The sequence below is a fragment of the Nycticebus coucang genome, chromosome 2, assembly GCF_027406575.1.
Source record: "Nycticebus coucang isolate mNycCou1 chromosome 2, mNycCou1.pri, whole genome shotgun sequence".
Taxonomy (NCBI): domain Eukaryota; kingdom Metazoa; phylum Chordata; class Mammalia; order Primates; family Lorisidae; genus Nycticebus; species Nycticebus coucang.
The window spans coordinates 139,778,553-139,805,192 of NC_069781.1; the positions used below are offsets into that span (position 1 = coordinate 139,778,553).

A 26,640-nucleotide genomic window follows, 5' to 3' on the forward strand; every position below is an offset into this window, starting at 1 on the left:
TCCTTACCTAGTATATAAAGTAGCACTGCGAAACTATACAGGAAATTCCAATCAAAGAATGAATAGGTGTTTGAATGTTGTGAAGATGATTTGGAATAGGAGACAGGTACTCTAATCACAATAAATGGCCAGAAGAAAGAAGGAAAATGATAGTTTCATCATTTTCACATAGTAAGTAATCCTTTCATTGCTTGGGGTTATTTAACATTAGGATTGTGGCAGTTGTTTTTTATAGAGTGGCATTAAACATTTGACTTGAAGATGATTCACATCTGTCACTAGGCATGGTCGTGTCATAACCTGCTGTTTATTTTTGTTTTCAGTCTCCTCTGTGTTCTCCCAGGTGGTTGACCATGTGGACAAGAGGATCATAGGAAACTTTCCATAGTGCTTCAGTCTACAGTATCACTCAATGCTGTTATTATTCTTCCTTTCTTGGATATTGTTGCATTTTGTATCTTAAAGGCCATAGCTTTTATAGAAGTAAGTGCAGAAATAGAAATAACCTGCTTTATTGGCAAGTGGTTGTCTGATGTTACCAAGTACTTCTTTGTGCTGCCTTCATGGTACTTTTCTTTATGGTTGTATATTACCTCATTGTATTTTAATTTATATTTTACAAATGGAAATGAAATTTGTGCTTGGTGAATATAATTAGATTATTTTATAACTCCATTTACATCTTGTTTACTCCTGATGATAGCTGGACTTTTTCAAAAGCTAGATGTTTATGTTGAGCCACTTTTGTTTTTTCATTCATAACATAATTTCTTTGTCATTTATCAGATGCTTATAAGTTTTTGGACAGGTACCCCCCCCAAATTATCTTAAACATTTGTATTATCTGAACTATACCTTTTGAAGTTACCCTTTTTATTGAACCTAGTGAGTCTCACTCTAGATCATTATCTGAGACTGTCTGTTGTTCAACTCTTCCCTAATGCCTAAACCTAGGGCTTGGATGCAGACCCTTGTTATGTCATTCTGAACCATGATGATAACATCTTATAGGTCATGCAATCACATCATTTCTTGATTATTACTGATACACTCTTCTTTGGGATTGGAATAAGTCTCAGTATACCAAATAGATTTCTTTTATCCATATTATCCTGATTGTTGTTTATTTTCTGCTTAACCTAAGTGGGCTTAATATAAAATATTGTTTGTTTGAAATTGTGATGATCTATTTTTTGAGAACTAACATATTGCCTATAATCTGTCTTAACAGATAGGATTATAATATAGAGGGGCCCAATAATATACAGGTATCTAATAATATTACCTCTGTTATTGCTACCAGTGTTAGCAATATAAACAATTGCTAGAGGCAAAAGGAAAAAAGGAGGGTAAAAAAGGAAAAAAGAGAAAAAAAATTGCTACAATTTCAAGACTGAATGATACTCCCTTACCTTGAATGTCGATTACTTTTACCAACAGTAGACTTAATGGTTTAAAAACCTCATAAATTTGCGCAGTCATCAGTAGCTTTATTATTGTATTATTTTGTTTATTTCCAGTTAGATTCTAAGGTAGAATTTGTGTTCCCTTTATACTCATTTATTTTACCTGCAGAGAAGTTCCTTTTATACTTCCCGAGTTGATTTGTCTCAACTCTGTCTATTCCAATCCTAAACTGTTTCTTGTGTTAATATTTTCCAAGTTCAGAATGTTCTTCTGGACATAAGATCAATGTCATAATCACAAGACTTCATGTTATACAAAACCCAAGGCAATACCTAGTCAATATAGCATTTTGTAGTCTGTGCCAGAGGTCAACAAACTGTATAGGAGCAGACATCAGATGCTATTGTAGCTATTCAGTTTTGCCCCTCTAGTGTGAAAATAGCTATAGCTATAACCAGTTTATAGACAAATAAATATGGCTAAGTTCTAGTAAAATGTATATACAAAAAACAAGTGATGAGCTAGATTTTGACTATATCTTGTAGTTTTCTAATCCCTAGACTGATGTATTAGCTAGATATAAAACTAGAAGGAAGAAGACGTCTTTTCTTCCCATTTTATTTTTATGAATCCTCAACATGCAAGCACTCTGGGAGGCCAAGGCAGGTGGATTGCTTTAGCTCAGGAATTGGAGATCAGCCTGAGGAAGAGCAAGACCCATCTCTACTTTAAAAAAAAAAAAAAAATAGAGAAATAGAAAAGAAAACTAATTGGGTATCATGGCAGGTGTCTGTAATCCCAACTACTTGGGAGGCTGAGGCAAGAGGATTGATTGAGCCTAAGAGTTTGAGGTTGCTGTTGAATGCTGACCTTAAAAATTGGGAATAGTATGCCATTAAACTTTTTTTTTTTTATTAAATCATAGCTGTGTACATCAATATGATCATGGGGCACCATACACTTGGTTCATAGAATATTTGACACATTTTCATCTCATTAGTTGACATAGCCCTCCTGGCATTTTCTTAGTTACTTTGCCAAGATATTTACATTCCACATTTGCCAAGCCTCACATGTACCCTTGTAAGATGCATCACAGGTGTGATCCTTTCAATCTCCCTCCCTCTACCCACCTCCCCCCTCCCTCCCCACGCTTTCCCCCTTCCCCTTGTTCTTAGGTTGTAACTTGGTTATAGCTTTCATGCCATTAAACTTTTGAATTCTTGGATCTTAAAGCCAGATTGAGTGTTGTAACTTTTTTCTTTTAAATCTCTTTTCTACTTTGACTTGGCACTTAGTTCACTGAAATAGCCACCAAGAATGAATGAGTGAGTAATATAAAGCAATCTGTGATAATTCATACTCCATTTTCAATTCCTACTTCCTGGGGATGACAAGAGTTAATCATTTGTGGTATAGTGGTTGTTACTTCTCTGAACTTATATAAGTTTATATTAAATTCATTTACAAATTTGTGATCTTTATTTTGTAACATTTAGTTTTCTTTAATAAATCATGGGCATATTTCCAAATAAAAATTATAATTTATTTAAATTATAATTTATAATTTCTATTTTATAATTTAAATAAATAAACATTTTATTTGATGTATAGTACATATTATAATGAGTGAATTCATTTCTTTATTTTGGGAAATGTAGGTTAACTTTTTTCATTTGTTTTACTGCTACATATAGTGTTGTAATGTACATTACATTGTGTATCTTTTCTAATGTACTTGGGCTTTTAATTATATACATGTACAGTAGATATCTAGGTATGGAATTGTTGGATCTTCAGTTATGTATAATTTTGGCTTTAGTGGATACTATAAAATTGCCCTTGAAAATATTACATAGGCCATGGAAATGCTGATTTTTACAAAAACTTATGTGTGATGGGTGTTAATAGTTCCTTATATTTGTAAACGATCTAATAGGTGAAAATGGTATTTTAAACCTAAGCCTTATTTAAAGAGTAGATGGCCATGAATAAAAAATGATCAAATAGTTATGTATAATTTATCATCTAAAGCAATACTCCAATTTTCTTCTAATCTCAAGCAATATCCTTTTTAGTCAGAGCTAGAAACCATTAATGTTATCTAAATTTAGTGCTTATTGTAGGATCATAAACTAAATAAATCTTATACTAGTGATTTTTTCATTTTAATTTTTGAAATGATTCTGGATTCAGAGTTATAAGATTTATATAGAGAAATCTGATATATTCTTCACCCAGACTGACTTTTCCTCTGTATTATCTTCTGTCTTGCCTTCCTCCTTGTCCTCTCTCTTGTCTGTCTTTTCATCTTTTTATACATAGTGCTATTATCTTATGAAATATTTTGGAGTGATGTTCAGACATTGTTATTTCAGAACTTACTTTAGCTCTTAATCTTAGGAGACTTAACATCCTTGGGTAGAAATTTTAAAATAATGAAATAAATCACTTGTATAAAAGTATAACATACTACATAGTCCATATTCACATTTCATCAGATATTACAGAAATTTCTCTCCTTATGTAGGATCCAAAAAAGGAATACTCTTTTGCTAACTTTAATCTGAAATAGTTCCTACGTTTTTGTCTTTGATGATATTGGTATTCTTGAAAAGTAATAGCTAACACTTTTAAAGAAGATGTGTAAGGAGAAGAAAGGATTAGGTTTTACATTTGGGGCCAGAATATTTCATAATCGAAGTGTTTTCAGTCTTTTCTAGTGAATCATATCAGGAGATAAATTATGTTACTTTACCCCATTATTGGTGATGTTAACTTAAATCACTTAGTTTGATTGGTGGCTATAGGTTTTTCCATTTTTAATTTAACATTCTTTCATAATTAATATTACATATGGAAATAATTTGTAAGTATTTAAATATCCTATTTGTTGTCAAACTTTCACATAGTAATTTTTGTATGGATAGGTAATTCTTACCTATATCACAGGTGATTTTAAAAAATAAATCTTAGTTATTTTTATTCATTTGTTGATATTCTACTATAAGGAGAAATTTGTGTATCACAGTTTATCAGAAAAAATCAACAATTTTTAAAACTAAAAATCTGCATGAGAATGCAGGTTAGGGGTTAATTACAGAGCATCTAAGGAACATATGGCTAAACCAGTGTTTTTTCATCTTTTTCTATCTCATGATACTCTAGAACCCATAGTTAAATTTCCATGGCATACTTAAATTATATTGATCAAAAAAAGAGTATGAAAAAAGAATATGCTTACTGTACTTTGAACTTCTTTTGAAAATAATTCAATTAATGATCTTCCAAAAATTTTGTGGCATACCGTAGATCCTCTCACAGCACACCAGTGTTCCACATCATGTTGGTTGAAAATCACTGGTCTAAACTGTGGGTGGAATATTTGTAGCACATAGAAATCCAGAGATGGATGATATAAGGATGAAGTTTTTGGTACTATGATTCACTAGGGACTGTTGGCAGGTTAGTCAACAGTTTTCTTGAAAATACTGTAAGTCAGGGTGTTGGAATCTGGGTTCAGATTCACACTAGACTGGTTTTCTGTACAGATAGTAAATAACAGATATTCTTCTCTGAATTTATTTTTCATTGCTTTATGTTTCTTTCTTATTTACTTTTTTTTTTTTTGGTGAGACAGAGTCTCACTATGTTACCTTCAGTAGAGTGCCATGGTGTCACAGCTCACAGCAACCTCAAACTCTTGGGCTTCAGTGATTCTCTTGCCCCAGCCTTCCAAGTAGCTGAGACTACAGGAGCCCACCACAATGCCTAGCTATTTTTTTTTTTTTTTGTAGTTGTCATTGTTGTTTAACAGGCCTGGGCTTAGCTTGAACCCGCCAGCCCTGGTATATGTGGCCAGCTCCCTAACCACAGCTGAGCTACAGTCGCTGAGCCTGCTTTAAGTTTCTTTAACTCAGAGTATCCAAGGTGAAGGGACTGCATTCAGGAGCTACCTGAAGATAAACACTCCGCTTTCTGAGCTTTATTCATGTATCACTTTTAACACTGTCCCCTCCATTCATTGAGGTAATGTCTGTGTTGATAATGCAGACTATTGAAGTTGCTAAATAGATTAAACTCTGTATGTCCCTATTATATGGTTTATGTTTTCTGTAAGTAGAACAGCAATCCACTAATAGTAATCTCAGATTTTATAACAGTTAAAGATTTCTATAATAATAATATTCGTAGTTTTGAACAGTGTCTCAGTTGCATTGATGAAGTGATCCTAATCATACTGACTATGCTGACTTTCAAAACCTGGCTCATTGTTGCTAAGATCAGGCCACCTAGGATTAATAGAAATGTTATGCCAATTTATAAATTGCAGACTGATGCAGTGATCTCAGAGGCTTGAACATGACCTATAAGTGGTGATCAGAGTGTTTCCAGCTTTCTATATCAAACTTTGTACTTAGTCTTTAATAACAGGCTTCAATTATTGTTCATTTAATGTATAATGAAAAAATTAAAGTAAGGCCAAAAATTCCTGATGGTATAGAAATGAAGTATCAACTGAATAAATATACAACTAAATAGATATATTAGCAGTGAATGAACTTTTTTTTTTTTTACTTAGGCAATGAAGACGTTATTTAAGATATTGCAATAGGGGAATGAGATTGGACTTTTGGTTTATTTATTTTATTTATTTTTTTGTAAAACAGTCTTGCTATGTCACCCTTGGTAGAGTGCTGTGGTGTCACAGCTTACAGCAACCTCAACTCTTGGGCTTAAGCGATTCTCTTGCCTCAGCCTCCCAAGTTGCTAGGACTACAGGTGCCCACCACAACACCCAGCTATTTTTTGTTACAGTTGTCATTGTTGGTTAACTGGCCCAGGCTGGGTTCAAATATGCCAACTTTGGTATATGTGGCTGGCTCCTTAAGCACTGTGCTATGGGTGCTGAGCCTATTTATTAATTTATTATTGTTTGGGATTCATTGAGGGTACATAGAATTAGGTTACACTGATTTCATTTGTTAGATAAAGTCCTTCTTTATTTATTTATTTATTTATTTATTTATTTTTTTGATACAGAGTCTCACTTTGTCACCCTTGGTAGAGTACCGTGGCATCATAGCTCACAGCAACCTCAAACTCTTGGGCTTAAGTGATCCTCTTGCCTCAGCCTCCCAAATAGCTGGGACTATAGGCACCCGCCACAATGCCCAGCTATTTTTACAGACAGGGTCTTGCTCTCACTCAAGTTGGTCTCAAACTCATGAGCTCAGGCAATCTACCCACCTTGGCCTCCCAGAGTGTTAGGATTACAGGCATGAGCCACTGTGCCTGGCAATTCCCTCTTATACTTGTGTCCCACCCCCAAAAGTTGTACCATACACTGCGTCACCCCATTTCTTTCTCCTCTCTTCTCCTGCTACCTCCTTTCCCTAACCCACCTCTTTTATCAGCTCAGATTGCCAGTACTATTTGATAAAATATTGAGTGATACCATGTAAGAAGAGGAGAGGATTAAAATGAGACTCTTGTAATTTAGACCTTAGCAACTGAGTAAATGGCGACACTATTTACTATTTCCATGCTAGGGAAGGTTAGGTTTCCCCAAATTTATGATTAAAAATATATATCTATTTTGTGAGTTTTAGATCAGCATTAGAAGATTTATGTGTTTAAGATGGAAGCTTGGGCTTGCGGGGGATAGTTTGGAGACAGAGATAATACTTTAGATTAATCAGTACATAACTTGGTAATTGTAGAGAGAGGGGTGTATGTGAGAGTAGGAATGTATTTGGCTGAGATTGTCCCTTGGATGCTCTAGCATTTAGCTATTTAGAAAATGAGGAGGATCCATTAAAGATGATTGTCTAGAGTAGCTACAGTTATTAGATGAAAACCAAGGGATAAATGAGTAATGAGGTTAAAAATAATGTGTGGCATTGAACATTACAAGTTTTGAAATAGGATATCATTGATTTTAGGTAAAAGTGATATATAGGGGTAAGATGCAGTGCTTTCAATCTTAGCGATGTCTAATCAACTTTTGAGTTGATGAATTGTCCAATTCAACTGTTCGAATGGTGTTACTAATGTTCAGCATAGATAGCACAGGCTAATGCCTGTGAGTTGCTTATGTGGATCAGTATGTCAGCATAATAAAGTGAAGATATATCCTATTTGTATAATTTTATATCATATTTTTCATCCCATTTTGTATGTATGTAGGATAATACTGAATGTCTTCATTTCATCTGCTCTTCTTCTGGTAGAAATCTTTGTGTGCAGATTTATCATTTGAGTTTCCCTTACATTGTCTCATTCTGTTTTTGCAACCATTGGCTACAGAAATTTTTCTTTGAGGCAAGATTGTTGTTCAGAGATCTTTGCCTCTGTGAGATGTTTAGCAGAGATTGTTAAGAAAAGGAATGGATGAGGGAACAAGTGAGAGAAAAAGTAACACCCTAATGATGAAAACAGAATGAAGAGGATGATGCTAGGATATAGGTAGTGAAGCGAGATAGAATGTACATAAGGTAGAATTTTGAAAGAAAGAATTGCAGGGAAAGGTCAAACTAGTTACTAGTTTTAGAGGATACTAAATAGCAATAACTGCACCAAAGTTGAGAAGTTATGACTGGGAGATGTTGTCTTCTGGGTATGACCATATCATTGTACATTGTCATTCTGTAACGAGTCTGTGGAAACTGTACAACCTCTTTGAGGCCTAACTCTTATCTTTCTATGAGTTAGATAGCCAACTCTTAATTTTTGTAAAATGCTTTATTTTTCTAGGAGATTTAGTTACTGAAAGTCCTTTCATTCTTCATTTTTGTGTCTGTATAACAGACTGTAAATAACGAGCTCCTATTGACAGGGATATTTTCCTATTCATGTTTAGCTTTCCATTACTTTTCAGAATCTAGCATGTAGAAGATATTTAATTTAGTAACTTTGTTGACTAAACAACTTGTGTAGAACATAGATGAGTGAATTTTTGATGAATGAATTTCAGTCACTTAAACTCTGAGTAAAATAAGGGTTTATAGAGACCCAGTGTGAGGTAGGTGTTTGGTACTTTTTTGGGGACTGTTATGGTATGACTGAGGAAATCATAAATTCTATAGAATAGGCTGAGATCTATATTATGCAAATATTGATCATGGCATTGGGCAGCTAAGCATCTGCTAGATTAGATTTTGTATGATGGAAGTTAGGGTTTGAGTATAAATTTCCATTGGCAGTTGTGGAATAATACAGTGTGTCCCAACATCACCTCTAAAGTCACCATACATTGGGAAAATGGAAAATTGTAGCTAAATATACCTTTATTCACAAAATATTCATTATAGAATTATACAAAGAGGTGGGCAAACACATAGATAATATTTTGTAAATATTTTGTAAAATTCTTGTTCTCTTTACTGCTTGTATGGCTCTGCTGTTAATAGCCTCTTTTTTCCTCTGTGTTCCCTAAAGCATAACAGTCCAACAAATAGTCCTTATGCATTGTGACTTTCTTTTTTTTTTTTCTTCCTTCTTTCTGTTTATTTTTTTGTTTTTTTGTTTGTTTTTTGGAGACTGAGTTTTGCTCTGTTGCCTAGGGTAGAAAGCAGTGGCATGATCATAGCTCTCTGAAACCTCAAACTCCTGGGCTCAAGTGATCCTTGCCTCAGCTTTCTGAGTAGCTGGGACTAGGGGTATATGTACCACTACTCCCCACTATTTTTGTTTGTTTGTTTTTGGTAGAAATGGGGTGTTGTTTAGGCTGGTCTTGAACTCTTGGCACCAAGTGATCTTCCCTCCTGAGTTTTTCTTTTTTTTTTCTTTTTTTTTTTTTTTTTTGTAGAGACAGAGTCTCACTGTACCGCCCTCAGGTAGAGTGCCGTGGCGTGACACGGCTCACAGCAACCTCTAACTCTTGGGCTTACGCGATTCTCTTGCCTCAGCCTCCCGAGCAGCTGGGACCACATGCGCCCGCCACAACGCCCGGCTATTTTTTTGTTGCAGTTTGGCCAGGGCCGGGTTTGAACCCGCCACCCTCGGCATATGGGGCCGGCGCCCTACTCACTGAGCCACAGGCGCCGCCCCCTCCTGAGTTTTTCAAAGTGAGAACTTTCAAACTTAAAAATTCTTCCTTTTTATATCTGTATATCATCTTACCATACTAAGTATGATGGATGTTTCCTACGGGTACAAGAGTTATATTAATTTCTGCAATCTAGTTTACTCATTTAATATTGGAATTCAAGGAGTACTAAAGAAATGTCTGCTGATTAGTAACAGATATGGAGAGTTTATGTGTTTCAAATAGGAAACTAAGAGAGACATTAAGGAAAATAAGATGGAATTGCTTGTGAGACTTTTACATTTTCTTGAGTTCAGAAAAACTATGGCACAGATGTCAAGATTATGAAAAGGTGAAAACCTGTAGAAAAATGCCCCTATCTGTAGGAAGCTGATCAGTTTTTAGAAAAGTATTGATTTGGGGGAAGATATTGACACATTAGGTGAACAGGAGATGTGCCTTCTCATCTTGATTTCATTCTGGGTTCTCACTGGCTATTATAAGTTTAATATTTCTTCTGAATTTATTACCTTGTGAAAAAGTGTTGCTATTAGTTTAGTTTATAGTAGTATCAGATTTACCAAAACCTTGTTCAATTGTCTTGTTGATTTGTGGTTTTCTCTTCACTGATAAACTTATTTGGTATTTCCACCTACACCCACCCTATATCTTAATAGATAAGTGCTGCTTTGGAGAGACTGAATAGATTCATGCTAAGATAGTAAATTTGAGTTGAGAACATTATTGAATGGCAATCAGACCTGGTGTATCAGAGGATTGGTAATATGCCTTAATGTAAATAGCTGCATATATTTAGTGCTATTTGTTTTGCCTGTACTCCAACATAGTTTTTATATACTTATAAATATATATGCCAATTTTGATTTATTCTCTGTTTTGTGTTCTCTCTCCTTTCCCCCAAATAAATATACTGAGCTCCTTCTTGACAGGGATTTTCATTTCTTTTTATTGTCCTTTGCTACAATGTCAAAAAGTAGAATTTAATTAAAGTTTATTGAATCAACAAATTTGTAAAGGAATGAGTGAGGTCTTGAATGAGAGAGAATATAGCAATAAGAGAGATAATCTGATAGTCATGCAATATTATATTTGATATATATTATTTATATTATAGTTTTTAAAAACTTGATATAGACATGTAAATATTCTTTAAGAATACAGTGACTTCATTTTAAAATAAGTGATAGGTAAGAACCATAAAAATGTCTGAATTTGGGAAATTGGAATTGGTTTTCTCTTTGGAGCCTTCCTTCTGTGTTTGTTGAATGTGTGATTCTCACTTTGCCATGGCTCTATCTTTGCTGTTCCTTTGTACCTCTGCAAGGAAAGAAGAGGGTCCTCACTGATGAGACTTTGGATCTGTCTTCAGATTTACTGAGAAAGCAATGAATATGAGCTTCTGTGGCATAGCAAATAAGTCTGTTATTAATGGAAGTGGAAGGGCTAATTGCTGTGCCTCTTGCTAGTACTTTTGACATTGTTCAAGAAATTCAAACATCTGTTTTTGAATCTTGCTTCTAAGTGAGAAATTTTACCTTTATTCTAACATTATTTTTCCAAATAATTCACATTTACCCAAATATTAACCAGGTTCACAGTTCTTCATTCTTTCCTGAAGTTCAAAGTTTCCTTCTATTACCGTTTTCCATCTGCTAAATGAACTTTCTTTGTGATTCAGGGTCACTGGTGATAATTTTAGTAGATAGTGGTTAGTTTTCTTTTCTAGGATTGTCTATTTTTAGTCCTCTTTAGTGAAAGGTATTGTTATAGAACATAGAATTAATGGTTTACTTCATGTTTTGTTTTTTTTTAGTGCGTTAAAGATAATCCATTGTTTTATGGACTCCATTGATTTTGACTAGAAGTCAACAAATACTTGAATCATTGTTTGTTTTTGTGTAATTATGCCATTTTTCTCTTACTCAAGATTTTCTTGTCATTTTTGATACTGAGCTAATTTTGACTATGATGACACAGTATATATTGTTTGGAAGTTTGATGAGATTTTTGAATGTGTAACTGTTTTGTCCTTCATCAAACTTTGGGAGAATTTCAACCATTTAAAACATAACTTTTAGTGGCCAGGTAGGGTGGCTCATGCCTATAATCCTAGCACTCTGGTAGGCCAAGATGGATGGAATGCCCTGAGCTCAGGAGTTCGAGTCCAGCCTGAGCAAGAGTGAGATCCTGTTTCTAAAAACTAGCCAGGCCTTCTGGCAGGGGTCTGTCATGTCCCAGCTACTTGGGTAGGCTGAGGTAAGAGGATTAATCACTTGAGCCCAAGAATTCGAGGTGCTATGAGCTATGAAGTCATGGCACTCTACTAAGGGCAACAAAATGAGACTATCTCAGGAAAAAAACAAAACAAAACAAAAAAAACATAACTTTTTCAGTCTTCTTTCTTAGCCCTGGGAAGAAGGGCTGTATATGTGTTAGACAAATTGATGGTGTTCTTTTTATTCCTAACATTTTCTATCTTATTTTCTTGTTTTTCAGTTTAAATGTCTAATAATCTGTTTCTGTGTTCACTGAATGTTTATTCTGTTGTTTTTAATCTACTCTTAAACCCATCCTGTGAATTGTTTTCAGATACTTTATTTTTCACTTCCAGAGATTTCTTGAATTAAAAAAAAAAGTTGTGTCTTAAACATTTATTATAAACATTTTTTTTATGTTTTCAGTATTATTATAATAAAAACATCCAACATCTGGACAGTCTGAAGGTTAGCTTTATTTATTGTTCTTTCTCTTAAGTCTCAGTTATATTTCTGGTTTTTTGCATGCCAGGTGATTTTGGATTCTATCTTGAACTTTTGAATAAATTGTATTAACTCTAAATCTATTTTGCTTCTGTTAAATAGTATTTTTCAGCCTCATAACTATTAATATTCTGATTTTTTTGAGACCAAGTCTCTTTTTTGCCCTTAGTAGAGTGCCATGGCATTATAATTCACAGCAATCTCAAACTCCTGGGCTCAAGTGATCCTCTTGCCTCAGTTTTTCATTTTTAGTAGTCTCACTCTTGCTCAGAGTGATCTTGAACTCACGAGCTCAAGCAGTCTGCTTGCCTTGGCCTCCCAGAGTACTAAGATTACAGGTGTGAGCCCCCTACAACTGGTCAATATATTGAATTGGATATTTTTTTGTTGTTGTGCTTCTTGAGGCATCGTTTGGATTATCAGGTAGAACTCTTGGCCTCTGTCTCCTTGATGCTTGAGACATAACTCCCTCCATTCCCACCACCTCTGCTACTATAATAACCAGAAATGTCTAGTAGAATTTATAAATGTTCTTTTTTGGGGTGGTGGCTAAATCATCCATCTGCATTCCCCCTGTCTCATTGAGAAATATAGCTATAGAGTTTATTGATTATTCCATTAAAGCAAGCAATTAACTTATATGGATTCAAATGTCATTCTCTGCCTCCTGTAACGTGGGAAATAGCAGAATACTCTGTTCAATTTATTTTCATGTTGGTTAAGCTAGTGGGATTCTGTCCTACCACAATGGGCAGTTCGGAGGTCAGTGAAAGATTTTACCGAAACTTATATAACAGAACTTCAGGCTCTTCTAAGGCTATTTGGTAAAATTCCATTCAAATGATCAGAAGTAATTTTCATGCAAATATTCTCTCCATTCTAGTGTGGGGAGGTTGCTTTCCATGCTTTTAAGAAGTTGTTTTAATATTTAGTCTGAAGTTTATAATTGCTATCTATTGGTGGGCTTAATTTGTTAGTAGGTGCTCCTCCATTATTACTAGCCAAACCTGTGTGTCTTACTTGACTTGATGGCAATAAAGTTTCAACTTATGGGACAATATGCTTGATACTTTCACTGATTCCTGCATTGTAAAATACATAGGCTTCCAATGGTAAAGTATTGTATCATATATGAAACTTGACTGATTTTCACAAATGTTTTTATAAAAAGTTTACAAACTCAGATTTCCTTAGAAATTTTTTAAGCACAGTAGTTCTTACAAACTATTTTTGTGCTCTGCTTGTTTTTTGGTTTTGCTTGTCAAGAATATTTATCAAAAACAGATGCAGTTGGCTGGTCATGGTGGCTCACACTTTGGGAGGCTGAGGTGGGTGGATTGCCTGAGCTTATAGGTTGGAGATCTGCCTGAGCAAGAGCAAGACCCGTCTCTAAAAATAGGCGGGCATTGTGGTGGATGCATGCACTCCTAGCTACTTGGGAGGCTGAGGCAAGAGAATTGCTTGAGCCAAGAGTTTGAGCTTGCTGTGAGCTATGATGCTACGGTACTCTACCCAGGGTAAAAGTGAGACTCTGTCTCTAAAGAAAAAAACAAAAAAGAGCTTTGATTTCAATACATGATATGTTCCAACTTGCCTTGGTAGTATTATTAGGAGTACTAGGTGATTAACTTGGGCCTATACTGTTTTCCACCCTCATTCCAAAAAAAATACTGCCTGCTTTTACCACTTCAAAGTGATAGAAACATTCTCTGGAATGTTTTTACCCACATCATTCAATATCTGTAGCTAATCTTGCCTTGGTGTTTGTTTCCATAGTTGAGGCCATCGATATGAGGGTATAAAGAACCTTGGTCTGAGAATAAGTGAGTTACCACATGGTAGATGCCCTGTCCATCTGAAATAAGGTCAGGGTTATGTATCTTTTGTGTAAAAGTTGAAGGTAAATTGTAACCATTTTCTTGAGCACTTGCTATAGCAAATAGTTGAAATTGAAGTGTTGGTAGAAAAGTAGGTTGTGGTAGATATTTTAACAAAAAGTAGTTTAAGAACCACTAACAATGCAGTCTTATCTGTTAACATTTTGTATCTGTTTAACACTTCATAAAATTAGCTCCTTTTACCATATTTTGTTTTCTTTATATTATTGCCTTACCCCAGAAAGTCACATAGAAAATAATCATTGCTTATTTTAAATGGATAGTTTTGCTTTCATGGTATTTACAGTGAAATTGTAAGTTAAGGAGAAAAAGCAAGGTAAAATTATAGTGTAGAATTAATGATAGAAATACATTTAATTTAGTTAATTGAAAACATGACAAATATGGTCAAAGCACAGCAATGTGGAATATTTTATATGAGTTCTCTTAATGCAGAATTGAGCCAAGCTTTTGAAATACCATTTTTAAATTGAAGATAAATGGGATATAGGCAATTCACAACTTCTGGAATTTAGGAACAATGAAGTTAATTTTCCAGTTGTATCTGTTCAACTCAAATGGTATAGTTTTTCACTTTTCTTATAACTCATAAGTTAACTCTTACGATGGTCATGCAGGAAAGGGGAACTATTATAATTCCTGCTATGTAGGCCATTACTAAAACATAGTTACTGTATTTCTGTAGCCTTAAGAGAAATTTAAAAACAAAATTTCAGTAAACATGTAAAATAAATAATCTGTTGTGGAAAATAAGTGTTCAGTTTGAGAGACTATGTTATATATTAACGTAGATTATCAAACTGCCTCAATTCTGTTTTTATCTAAGTTAATGTAATCTTGCCTATACACAAGTTGTCTATCAACCTGTCTTTACTATCAGTTTTCTATCTTTATCAATCATCCATCTGTCATCTTTCTATGCCATTTAGCATAAGATAGAAAAGACCATAGCAATGGAGACCCAAGGCAGTTACCTTCAATGTGAGTGCACATTGTGTTTTTTCTTTTCTAGAGATAGAGTCTCACTTTATCGCCCTCAGTAGCGTGCTGTGGAGTCACAGATCACAGCAACCTCCGACTCCTAGGCTTAAGCAATTCTCTTGCCTCAGCCTCCCAAGTAGCTGGGACTACAGGTGCCCACCACAACACCAGGCTATTTTTTTGTTGCAATTTGGCCGGTGCTGGCGCCCCTACCCACTGAGCCACAGGCATTACCCATGAGCGTACATTGTTGATAGCATGATGTTGTATAAAGGGAAAAAGAAGAGAGCATGAGTACTGAGGGTCCCTAACTCAGGACTTTGACAAGAAGAAACACTGGCTTTGTTCCTTTCCATGAATCTCAAAAGTCAAAACAGCTGAGAATCCTGTTTCATCATGGCATGAGAAAATTTAAATATGATTGTTGACTTTGCTTTTTCAGTCCACTTATATTTCCATAATTTATAGCTCAGTTTTAATTATGTAGTATATTATCACCCTGGCCTATTTTAAACTAGATCATGCATTAGCAAACTTTTTATGTAAAAGGCCAAATAAACATTATCAGTTTGGAAGGACTTATGGTCTCTGTTGCAGCTAACTTACTTTGCTGTTAAGGTGTCAAATGTGCCATAGACAATGTGTAACTAAATGAGTGTGTTGTGGCTATATCTCCATAAAACTATAACAGCACCCTGTGGGCTGGAGTTTACCAATCCTTGAACTATAGCATTGGCTTAAGTAGAACCTGAAAAGTAATGAGATTAACTCAGCCACATGGTAAAAATATTTCAGAATTATTTCACCATGTTATTTTCATGAAAATTACTCGTAGCTCCTTTAAACCAGATCCCATTCAGAAGAGAGTGATATAAATGACTGCCACGTGCTATCTTCTTAGCCTAAATAATGTAAAACCAGCACTGTGTAAATAATTGGAGTGATATGGGCCCCTTATAGCTATAGCTGATAAATTATATTTTAAAATTGAAAGTGTTTCTTCCTCATTTCATCTCTAATGTTCCCAGTGAATTCGTTTGCAAAATCTTACCTGCCTTCTTTTCCCATTCAGTGCAGTTACAATCAAAATGCTGTCTCTTAGCAGGCTGAATATCTGTCCCTCTTAGAAAATGACTTCAGCCTATTTTGACTTCAGTTGAATCATTGTAAAATTGTTTCAATACATCAAAGTAGGAACACTACTTGCCAAAGATATTATTTATCCAATCTTGTGAAAACTTGAGTCAACAGTGTATGTAGCCAATGGATACGAGTTTTAGTGCAGTTAAACTATTTTCCAAATTTGCTCTTATTTATCCATGCTATCTGACTCGAGTACATAAAGGACAGGGAAAGGGTGGGCACTGCAGCTCATGCCTATAATCCTAACACTCTATGAAACTAAGGAAGGAGGATTGCTTGAGTTCAGAAGCTCATGACCATTCGGAACAAGAACAAGATCTTGCCTCCACAATAAAATAGAAAAATTTAGCTGGGCATGGTGATATACACCTGTAATCAAAGCTACTCAGGACGCCAAGCCAGGAGAATGATTGAGCCCAGGAGTTGAAGGTTGCAGTGAGGCCATTGCATTCTAGCCTGGGCAGCTAAAAAAAAAAAAAAAAAAAAAAAGAAAGAAAGAAAAGAAAAGAAAAAATAAACAATAACCCACTAACTTTAAATTTGGGCTATTAATTTTTTGCATATTTGAAATATATGACACATTTGATCTTAATATTCTATGAAAAGCTCACTGAAATTACTTGAGAAATTACATAAATGAACAATTTGGAAAAGAAAAACATTGTGAATGGCCAATAGAAGATAAATCTTTATAGTGAAATACATATTTTGAATGTATATTAAATTAATTAACAATCATTTGCCTTTTTCACCTATCAGATTAACATGTGTTAACAAAGTGTAGAGAATTTAGAACTCATTGTGTGTTATAATCTTTTCAGAAATACAGAGGAGAGTCAATATCAGAAGGAAATTAACACATTTTGACCAATTTTAATTGTAGAACTTTACCTATAAAGATGTAATAGGAAGTATTCTAAGACCTAGATAAACTTAATGGTACTCATTATAGCATTAAAGATAGATGTAAAATAGTAAATAACCTTTTTGTCAAATCATACTAGGAAAATTATTGATGATACATTTAACCAATTCAATTATTAATATGGTAATGTGTGTTAAGAAATATGATAATCCAACTTTCAGACACTAATTTATTCACCAGTAGTCTGTATCAACTATGTTTGAGGCATTACATTGTATTTCATTCACGTGAAACAATATATGTATGTGCCTGTTCAGATATGTTCAATAAATCAATTTAATAGAAAAAATACTCACAAAATGTTCATAGTGAGTTCTGGTCATTATTCTGCACGTTTGTGTGTGTGTGTGTGTGTAGTTTCAAATACATCTCTTATTCAGTTATATACAACTTTATTGAATTCTTAGTATATGTACCAATGTGGAGATAAACATTTTACATGAATTGCTTAATGCTCATAATAACCATATGGAGTCAGGGTATTCATTCCTTTTTTAAAGGAATAAGTCCTTTTTTAAAGGAAATCAGTTTGAAATTGTCTTGTAAGTCATCCTTTTATTTGCAACTTAAGAAAAATAAAACTATCCTATGGAAGGATAACTAAAAATACTTAAAATTTTCCTTAATCCATTAAGCAAAACCATTTGTTGGGAAAGAATGCATTTTTCAGAGGTCATATTCATTCTCCCTTTAATATCAGAGCCATGAGACTTACTAAGTATAACTTCTCAAGATATAAGATGACTAGGTTTGGTTTATGGGAAATACAATATAAATCTTAAAGAATTTACCTTGAGAAATATGAGATGCCATTGCATAGGAGATGGAACACTATTTTCTTGAGTAGAAACCATTTTATAGACACCCTACTGAAATTTCATGGAGACACAGGTCAAAGTCCAAAGAAAAATGGACAATAAAAAGAAAGTCAGTAAATGAAAAAATAAAGCTGACTTTAGAATAGAAATAATAACAGGCAATGTCAATACATAAATTCTGCCAGTATCCAGGAGAAGATGAATGAAAATATTAGAATGAAGAAACAATTCTCACCTGATGTAGATTTAAATATCCTAACCACCTGTTGGAATGTTTTTTTTCTAACTAATTTATGACCATATGGTATTCTAAATAATATCCCTCATTTAAATGTGTGTTCCATGATTAGTTCACTTTTTTCTCTAGTTAATGTCATTCATTCTACCTCTTCACTACAGGCAACACTTAGTCTTGCAAATACAAATTACTTAGAAGCTCTCATCTAGTAAATGAAACATTGGTCAAAATGCATGGGGCATTGTGCCAAATTTTTCCTTACTATGCTGCATCAATGGCTGAAGTATTTTTAGACCTTTGACTTGCTTCTGACATAAGGAATGAGTTATGCCATTCTAACTTGCGTTTTTATTTTCTGGCATTTTGACGGGGGGGAATTTACTATTTGAGATTCTTGTGGTTATAGCTCTGGAAGGTTGAAAATACTGAAGGAGGAAAATGAATGCAGAGGAGAAAACAGATGAGTGAAGCTGCATCTCTCAAAAGTGAGACCACTGAACCTCTGGTTTTGTCTGAAACCATTTGTGGCTATTTGGACACAGTAAATCTCTAGACATATGAGAAAACTGATTAATGATGGTAAGATTTTATAGTATTATTAAAACTAATACATGAATGAAAGGGTAATTAGGGTACAGCTCTTTACAATAGAAAGGCTTAATAAACATAAAGGCAATGAAAGGATATAATAAATCAATATTTAGCTATCATAATTGTTTCAGCTAGGAACGATCAAAGAATGCTAAAACTTGGAGAAAAATTGATAGGAAATAGGATGCTTAAGTAGTCTGAAATTTTCTGTGCCATGAGATATTTACCATTTATAGGGAAAGTAGTAACTTTTGGTGGAAGACCTGGTAGACTCTCTCTGAAATAAAAAGATAAAACTTAATGCAACCAGTAATGGAAACCTCTGGCTGCACTAATAGGTTGCATTGAGAACACAGTCCCATTTCTATAGTATTATTGGTTAAAGTACATAAGCCTGAATCTACTTGTGAGGAAACATCAGACCCACATTGAGTGACATTTTACTTTTAGCCTTCAGACATACTTACTTCACTATGGAAACGTTCCATATTGCGTCAGACAAAACAGACATGAGAACTGTATATAGTACTGGTTCAGACTTCTGTAAAGACATAAAAAGGAAAGACATAAAAAGGACATAAAAAGGAAAGTTTGTCAAAATTTAAAGGAAGTCTGTCAAGTAATTTATAGTATTATATAAGCATTAATTACCTAATTTTGATAATGATTCTGAGGTTATGTAATATAAAATATAGTTTTTAAGAAATAAAAATAAAAAATATGTAAAGGATAAATACATGATGTCATACCTATAATTTGCAAATTATTTGGATGTGATGTGTGAATATACATGTTTCAAAAAGTAGAAAAAGTGAATAGTGAAACAGGCATAGTAAAATGATATAAAATAAGAAATTCAAGCAAAAATTATCTAGAGATTATGGATATTCCTGTATCTGCTCTGTAAGTCTGCAATTAAGTCAATATAGTATATAGAAATATATGTACAAAGAGGAATTATTTAAATATATGGCTTAAAGCATACATATGCCCTCAGGCAACATGTAAATGCTCCTAATTCTATATGAAATCAGCACATTGTGCTCCATAAATGTATTAATGTATACATGATATATGTGTTTATGATTTAATAAAAAAAGAAAATATAGAATAAATGGATGACTACTATAATAATAGTGGACCTTGTAAGTATTTGGATTTGAAGCAGTTATGTTAGATGGAAGTCTTTTTATCCTGAATTTTTTCACCTAACATGTTTTTAAGGTTTAGCCATGTGGTAGTATGTTATCAGTACTCTGTTCCTTTTGATGGAGGAGCTGTATTTTGCTATTTAGATAGACAGATAGTATTAGGTTAATTTATTCATCAGTTAATGGGCTTTTGGATTGTTTCCACTTTTTGGTTATTGTGAATAATTCTGTTAAGGATATTTGTGTGAAGGCAATTTTTTGCATGCATATTTTCAGTTCTGTTAGAGGTAAGTATATGGTAACTATGTTTAACATTTTGAGGAACTGTCCATTTTTAGGATTATTTTTATTGCATTTGAAGACAGCCTATTGCCTATGCAAATGAACATTCCATTGAATATTGTTGTAAACATTATTGTATTACAGAAATAAATTAAATTGAAATAGCAAGTTACGCACAGTTCATTGCCTCACATCTGGTTGTTTAAATGGATCTGGATATTTTTCATCACTCCAAATTTTTGCTTTTGTCTTTTCAGTTTTAAATGGCATGGAATTAATGTTAGTTTGAATAACTAACATTGTTTTCTTGTCCTAAGATTCTAGCAGGATATCTCGAATAAGTTCGTTGTATAGTAGTCAAGCATAGTAGAATATACCATGTAGAATACTAGTAGAGTACTTCTTGTTGGCAGCATTCTCCATAGGAACATGTTGATTTTCCTCATAATGTTTATGTAGAGCTACAGTGAAAAACTTTCTCTCTTGGGCATAGTAGCTGATGGAGCTTCTTCTTTGACGGTGATCTTCATTTTCCATGTAGATATCAGGTGATGTCCTTTAGGATGAATAATGTCTGTGTGATTTTAAGAGTGGTCCTTTTGTCACAAAGAGAAGGCATAAGGCGTCATTTCAGCGAACGTTCTTGTATCATACATTCATATATTGTGGAAAATGTAAAGAAAATGAGAAGCAAAATCACTGATAGTGAACAGTACAGTATTTCTGTTTTAAGCAAGTAATTCATAACCTCTGAGATTTAGCTCCTTTTACCTAGCAAGAGGCGTGTTAGATCACAATTCCTTTTTTTGTTGTTATTTTTATCAGTAATTTGTTACTTTTTGTAGCTGAATATGATTTCATTGCACACATGTACAATGTTTGTTTATCCAGGTATTCTTAAGGATACTTGTATTGTTTCCGGTTTCTGGCAATTGCAGATAGATCTGCTATAAATATTAGTGTGAGGATTTTGTGTGTACATAAAGTTTTGTTTCTCTGGGATAAATGCCCAGGAGTGTGATTGCTGAGTTATGCAGTAAGTGTTATGTTTGATTTTATAAGACACTGCCAAAGTTTCTGGAGTAGATGTATTATTTCACAGAAGTGTTTGAGGGACCCAATTGTTTTGCATTCTTGCCAGCACTTGGTAATGTCATTTTTTATTTTATTAGGTCATTAAATTTGAAATTTGTGATTTCAGATGAAAAATGTGGGTTATTATATATCAAGCAAGAAGCAGTACAATTAGTCAATGTGTATACTATCAACACAGTTTTACCATCTTAATGGTAGGTTATTTATGCCTGCAGAGCAAGTGATGGTGAAACTGCAAAAGGCATTTTTTCACAGCTTGTTAAGAATTGAATATTTTTCCTTGCCAGAAGTGGTCCAGAACCTGGAAGAAATGGTAGTCAGGTGATACAAGGTCTGGTGAAGAGGACGGATGACAGAGAGTTTCCAAGTTCAGCTTCTACAGTTTGAGCAGCATTGTTTGTGCAGAAGAGTTGACTGTAAGAGGAATAAGAATGGCCTATCTCTATTGACCAATCCTGGCTGCTTAATTCCAAGCACACAGTTGGAATAGATTTCCAAAGTTCTTGGCTGGGTGTGGTGGCTCCTGCCTGTAATCCTAGCACTCTGGGAGGCAAGGCAGGTGGATTTCTTGAGATCAGGAGTTTGAGAACAGTCTGAGAAAGAGTGAGATCCCTATCTCTACTAAAAATAGACAAACTACCTGAGTGTTGTGGCTGGTGCCTGTAGTCCCAGCTACTAGGGAGGCTGAGGCAGGAAGATACTGGATGGAGATTTCTGTGATCTCTGATGCCATGGCACTCTACCTAGGATGACAGAGTGAAACTCTGTCTCACAAAGCAAACAAAGTTCTTATTTTTTATTTCCATAATATCAGTCCCACAATACCCCTATCATGTGACTTTCATTTTACCCATGACAGGTTATTTTCATAAAATCTTTTATTTTGTGGACTATAGCGTTAATATCTCCAATTCTAAATATGTGTATCTCTAATTGGTGTGCCACTAATTTACATAGGAAACAATTGGTGTACCACTGATTTTCATAGCATATAGAGGTTATTGACTATTTTTCAGGATCAAGAATTTGTGGAGGACATAAATGAAGAAATGACAAAAGTGATAAGGGACCAAACAGGTATGACTTGTCTGAAGACAACATTATGGTAAATAATTACAATGAAATTAATTATCGCATTCGGTGTTTGAATTAATTTCATGTATTTCCTGATTTGATTTACTTTCTTTATAATATTGCAGGTCTAGACCAAATTACAGCACTTCAGGGTGAAAAGGTGAGCAGCTACCATGGTACTTTTAAAATTGTTTTGTGTGTTATGGCCAGTGACATCAGAACTTCAGGGTCTGAGAGTCCATGATTTCAGAGGCTCAAAAAATAACACTTTTATAACAATAATAATACAATAATACTTTCATATGAATAGAAAACATGAATGGCCAAGGATTTCTTACTTTGGTTAAGGAAACCTCATTATTGTTTCTCCCTCTTTAAAAATCTCTTTTTTGTTGTAACCTGAATAATTTTGGGAAACTATTGCCATTTTCCCCCACTATTTTGTGTTTGATGAAGATTCTTGTAATGAAGTTCAATGTGCTAAATATATTTTCTTTTATTAAAATTTAAGAGACAGTCTTACTATGTTACCTACACTAGCCTTGAACTCTTGGGGGTCAAACAATCCTTCTTTTTCAGCCTTCTGTGTAACTGAGAATATAGGTGTGCACAATCACACCTGGCTTAAAGATTTTTAAAATTTTGTCTGGCATGTTCAGACTAGAAATACAGTATAATCATACCATATATTGGTTTTCCTACCTCATTTATTTCTTAAAATTTTAGTTGATTTAGTTAATTTTAGTGGGACTTTTAAAACATATTTTTCAACAGATTTTATCTACTCTTATTAGAACAGCAATTCAAGGTTATTTTATTTTCATGCTATGTATATGCAAGTTCCATTATATGCGTCATTAAACAAAATGTCTACTGTACTTTTCTTCATTGATAATACACTAGACTAGTCTGCACAGAATAAGCCTGGCTATGGTAATACTTATTTGTTGGGAGGGTTATTTTCCGGATCGATGATGAGCAAAATTGTCTGAGGACGCTGAGGGACTCATTCCAGATGTCAATCTGAGGTCCAGATGAACGACCCTCTAATAGGACAAATAAGACTTTCAGAGCCTGGCTTATTTGGGGACTTCTCCGTGGACCAATGGGAATTTGTCTAATTTTGCACTAAAGCAGGCATTAGCATCCCAAGGAAACTGTACACCTTTAATGTGCTCAGTGACCTAAGACTTGCTTCATTTTTCCCGTTTTTTTTTTTTTTTTTGTAGAGACAGAGTCTCACTTTATGGCCCTCGGTAGAGTGCCGTGGCCTCACACAGCTCACAGCAACCTCCAACTCCTGGGCTTAAGCGATTCTCTTGCCTCAGCCTCCCGAGCCGGGACTACAGGCGCCCGCCACGACGCCTGGCTATTTTTTGGTTGCAGTTCGGCCGGGGCCGGGTTTGAACCCACCACCCTCGGTATATGGGGCCGGCGCCTAACCGACTGAGCCACAGGCGCCGCCCTTTTCCCCTGTTTTTTAAACAGAAAGTTGTAGACAGGTATTAGAGTATAGGAAATACGTTATTGAATGAAGAGTGAGAAAACAAGAGATATTGAATTAACTAGGGGTCAAGCAACAGTGTTGGATACTGAAAGTGTCATTGTTGGGCTAAAGAAAGGATCATAGCATGTCTATCTTAAATATTGACAAAAGAATCAGTTTTGGTCTTTTGTTATTTTACTTTTGATTATTTTCTGAGACTGTTTCTTTTTTTTTTCCTATTATGTTTTGCTGAGTTAGAGGAGGGCTATGAAGTCCTCCACGTTAGAAATAGGGGTAAGTAATTAAACCAGCATTCTTTGAAATTCACATACATCATGTGTTCCATACCACATCCTGAGGTCATCTGTTCTCCTTTCAGTGGCTTGCTGGACAAGATTATACATAATGCGTCTTTTTCTTTGTTGATTATCTCCACCTTCATTTTGAATCATTGCCTTTTAAAATTTGTTTTATCCAAATATGCATGGAATGACAAATGTAGAATTTGGGGGAATTTTTTGTTTTTACAGTTCCATATTAAAATGACTTTTTGTGATATTCAACTGCGCTTAATATTTGTCTTACAATATTATGTTAGCAAAATGTTTTATGATTAAAATTATTATCATCAAGTCATTCTAGATAGATTGGTATGATCATAATAGATTGTAGTGCTTCTCTTTTCAATATTGAGATTTGACTTTAATTAGTTTTTTTTAACATTTTCTTTTTTTTTAATTTTATTTTATTATTATTTTCTTTTTTTTTTTTTGGCCGGGGCTGGGTTTGAACCCACCATCTCCGGCATATGGGACCAGCGCCCTACTCTTTGAGCTACAGGCACCGCCTTATTATTATTTTCTTATTGTTAAAACATAGCTGTGTACATTAGTGCAATCAAGGGGTACAATGTGCTGGTTTCATATACAATCTGAAATATTCTCATCAAACTGTTCAAGGTAGCCTTCATGACATTTTCTTAGTTATTGTATGTAGACATATGTATTCTGCATTTAGTACGTTTCACCTGTACCCATTCTAAGATGCACCGTAGGTGTGGCCCCACCTATTACCCTCCCTCCACCCTAACCTCCCCACTCCCTTCCCCTTCCTTGGTCGTTTCCCCATATTCTTGTGCTATATTTGGGTTATAGCCTTCATGTGAAAGCTATAAATTAGCTACATAGTAAGGCTGAGTACATGGATACTTTTTCTTCCATTCCTGAGATACTTTGCTAAGAAGAATATGTTCCAGCTCCATCCATGTAAACATCTTTCTTTAAGGCTGCATAATATTCCATGGTATACATGTACCACAATTTGCTAGTCCATTCGTGGGTCGATGGGCACTTGGGCTTCTTCCATGACTTAGCAATTATGAATTGGGCTGCAGTAAACATTCTGGTACAGACGTCTTTGTTATATTGTGATTTTTGGTCTTCTGGGTATAAACCTAGTAAAGGAATTATAGGATCAAATGGCAGGTCTATTTTTAGATCTCTAAGTATTCTCCAAACATCCTTCCAGAAGGAACGTATTAGTCTGCATTCCCAACAACAGTGTAGAAGTGTGCCCTTTTCTCCATATCCGCGCCAACATCTCTGGTTTTGGGATTTTGTTATGTGGGCTACTCTTACTGGTCTCAAAGTAGTTTTGATTTGCATTTCTCTGATGATTAAGGATGATTTAGCTTTTTTTCATGTGTTTGTAGATCGTGTGTCTGTCTTCTTTAGAGAAGTTTCTCTTCAAGTCCCTTGCCCACCCTGAGATGAGATCACTTGTTCTTTTCTTGCTAATATGTTTGAGTTCTCTGTGGATTCTGGTTATCAAACCTTAATCGGATGTATAACCTGCAAATATTTTCTCCCACTCTGAGGGCTGTCTACTTGCTTTACTTACTACGTTCTTGGCTGTGCAGAAGCTTCTTAGTTTGATCAGGTCCCATTTTTGAAGCTGCTTCATTTGCCTGGGGAGTCCTCCTCATAAAATATTCACCCAGGCGGATTCCTTCAAGATTTTTCCCTGCACTATCTTCAAGTATTTTTATAGCTTCATGTCTTAAGTGTAAATCTTTTATCCAGTGAGAGTCTATCTTAGTTAATGGTGAAAGGTGTGGGTCCAGTTTCAGTCTTTTACAGATTGCTTACATTTTCTTGATATGAAAAATTATGTGTTAAATTTTATGAGACTTTTTTACAGCTATGAAGATTTTAAATGATTAAGAATTGAAGGAATTTACTCTTCTGAAACACAAAGATGTTTAACTTTTCATACTGTTTTGACCTTCTAAAGGACATTAAGTTTTTTTTTGTTTTTTTTTTTTGCAGTTTCTGGCCAGGGCTGGGTTTGAACCCGCCATCTCTGGCATATGGGGCTGGCACCCTACCCCTTTGAGCCACAGGCGCCGCCCAACATTAAGTTTTTTTTAATCTACTGAGGAGATAATGAAACTTCACATAAAATCATTATTTGTTGTTAAAATTACAACATGATTTAATATGAAAAAGTAGTTTATTATATTACTGAGCAGGATTATGCGATTTTGCTTTAATTGTTGTCTAATGTTTAGTTCTTTAGGTAAACACTTGTTTTCATCATAAACTTCTTACAGAAACTTTTGAATAGTAATTACTTTGGTTTTCTTTATATTTATGCATGCATAAGTTTCAATGTGTCCATTAATTTTCATGAACCAAGAAAAGTAGTTTAAATTAGCTCAATAAATTTGATAAAATAGCCATG

At 34.5% G+C, this 26,640-nt stretch overlaps 1 long non-coding RNA gene and 1 other non-coding gene across 4 annotated transcripts in view; both read left to right on the top strand.

Moving 5' to 3' along the window:
- LOC128579821 (uncharacterized) overlaps positions 1 to 2,801 on the top strand; it is a 57,596-nt gene extending 54,795 nt beyond the window's left edge. For all 3 annotated transcript variants that reach the window (XR_008378270.1, XR_008378272.1, XR_008378271.1), the window contains 2 exons: positions 12 to 171; positions 324 to 2,801. This is a non-coding gene — a long non-coding RNA (uncharacterized LOC128579821). The remainder of the gene's footprint in view (positions 1 to 11; positions 172 to 323) is intronic.
- Positions 2,802 to 23,377: 20,576 nt separating this feature from the next.
- Positions 23,378 to 23,444, top strand: LOC128580388 (small nucleolar RNA SNORD109A). Its single transcript, XR_008378671.1, has one exon. It is a non-coding gene; the product is annotated as a small nucleolar RNA SNORD109A (small nucleolar RNA).
- Positions 23,445 to 26,640: the final 3,196 nt, after the last annotated feature.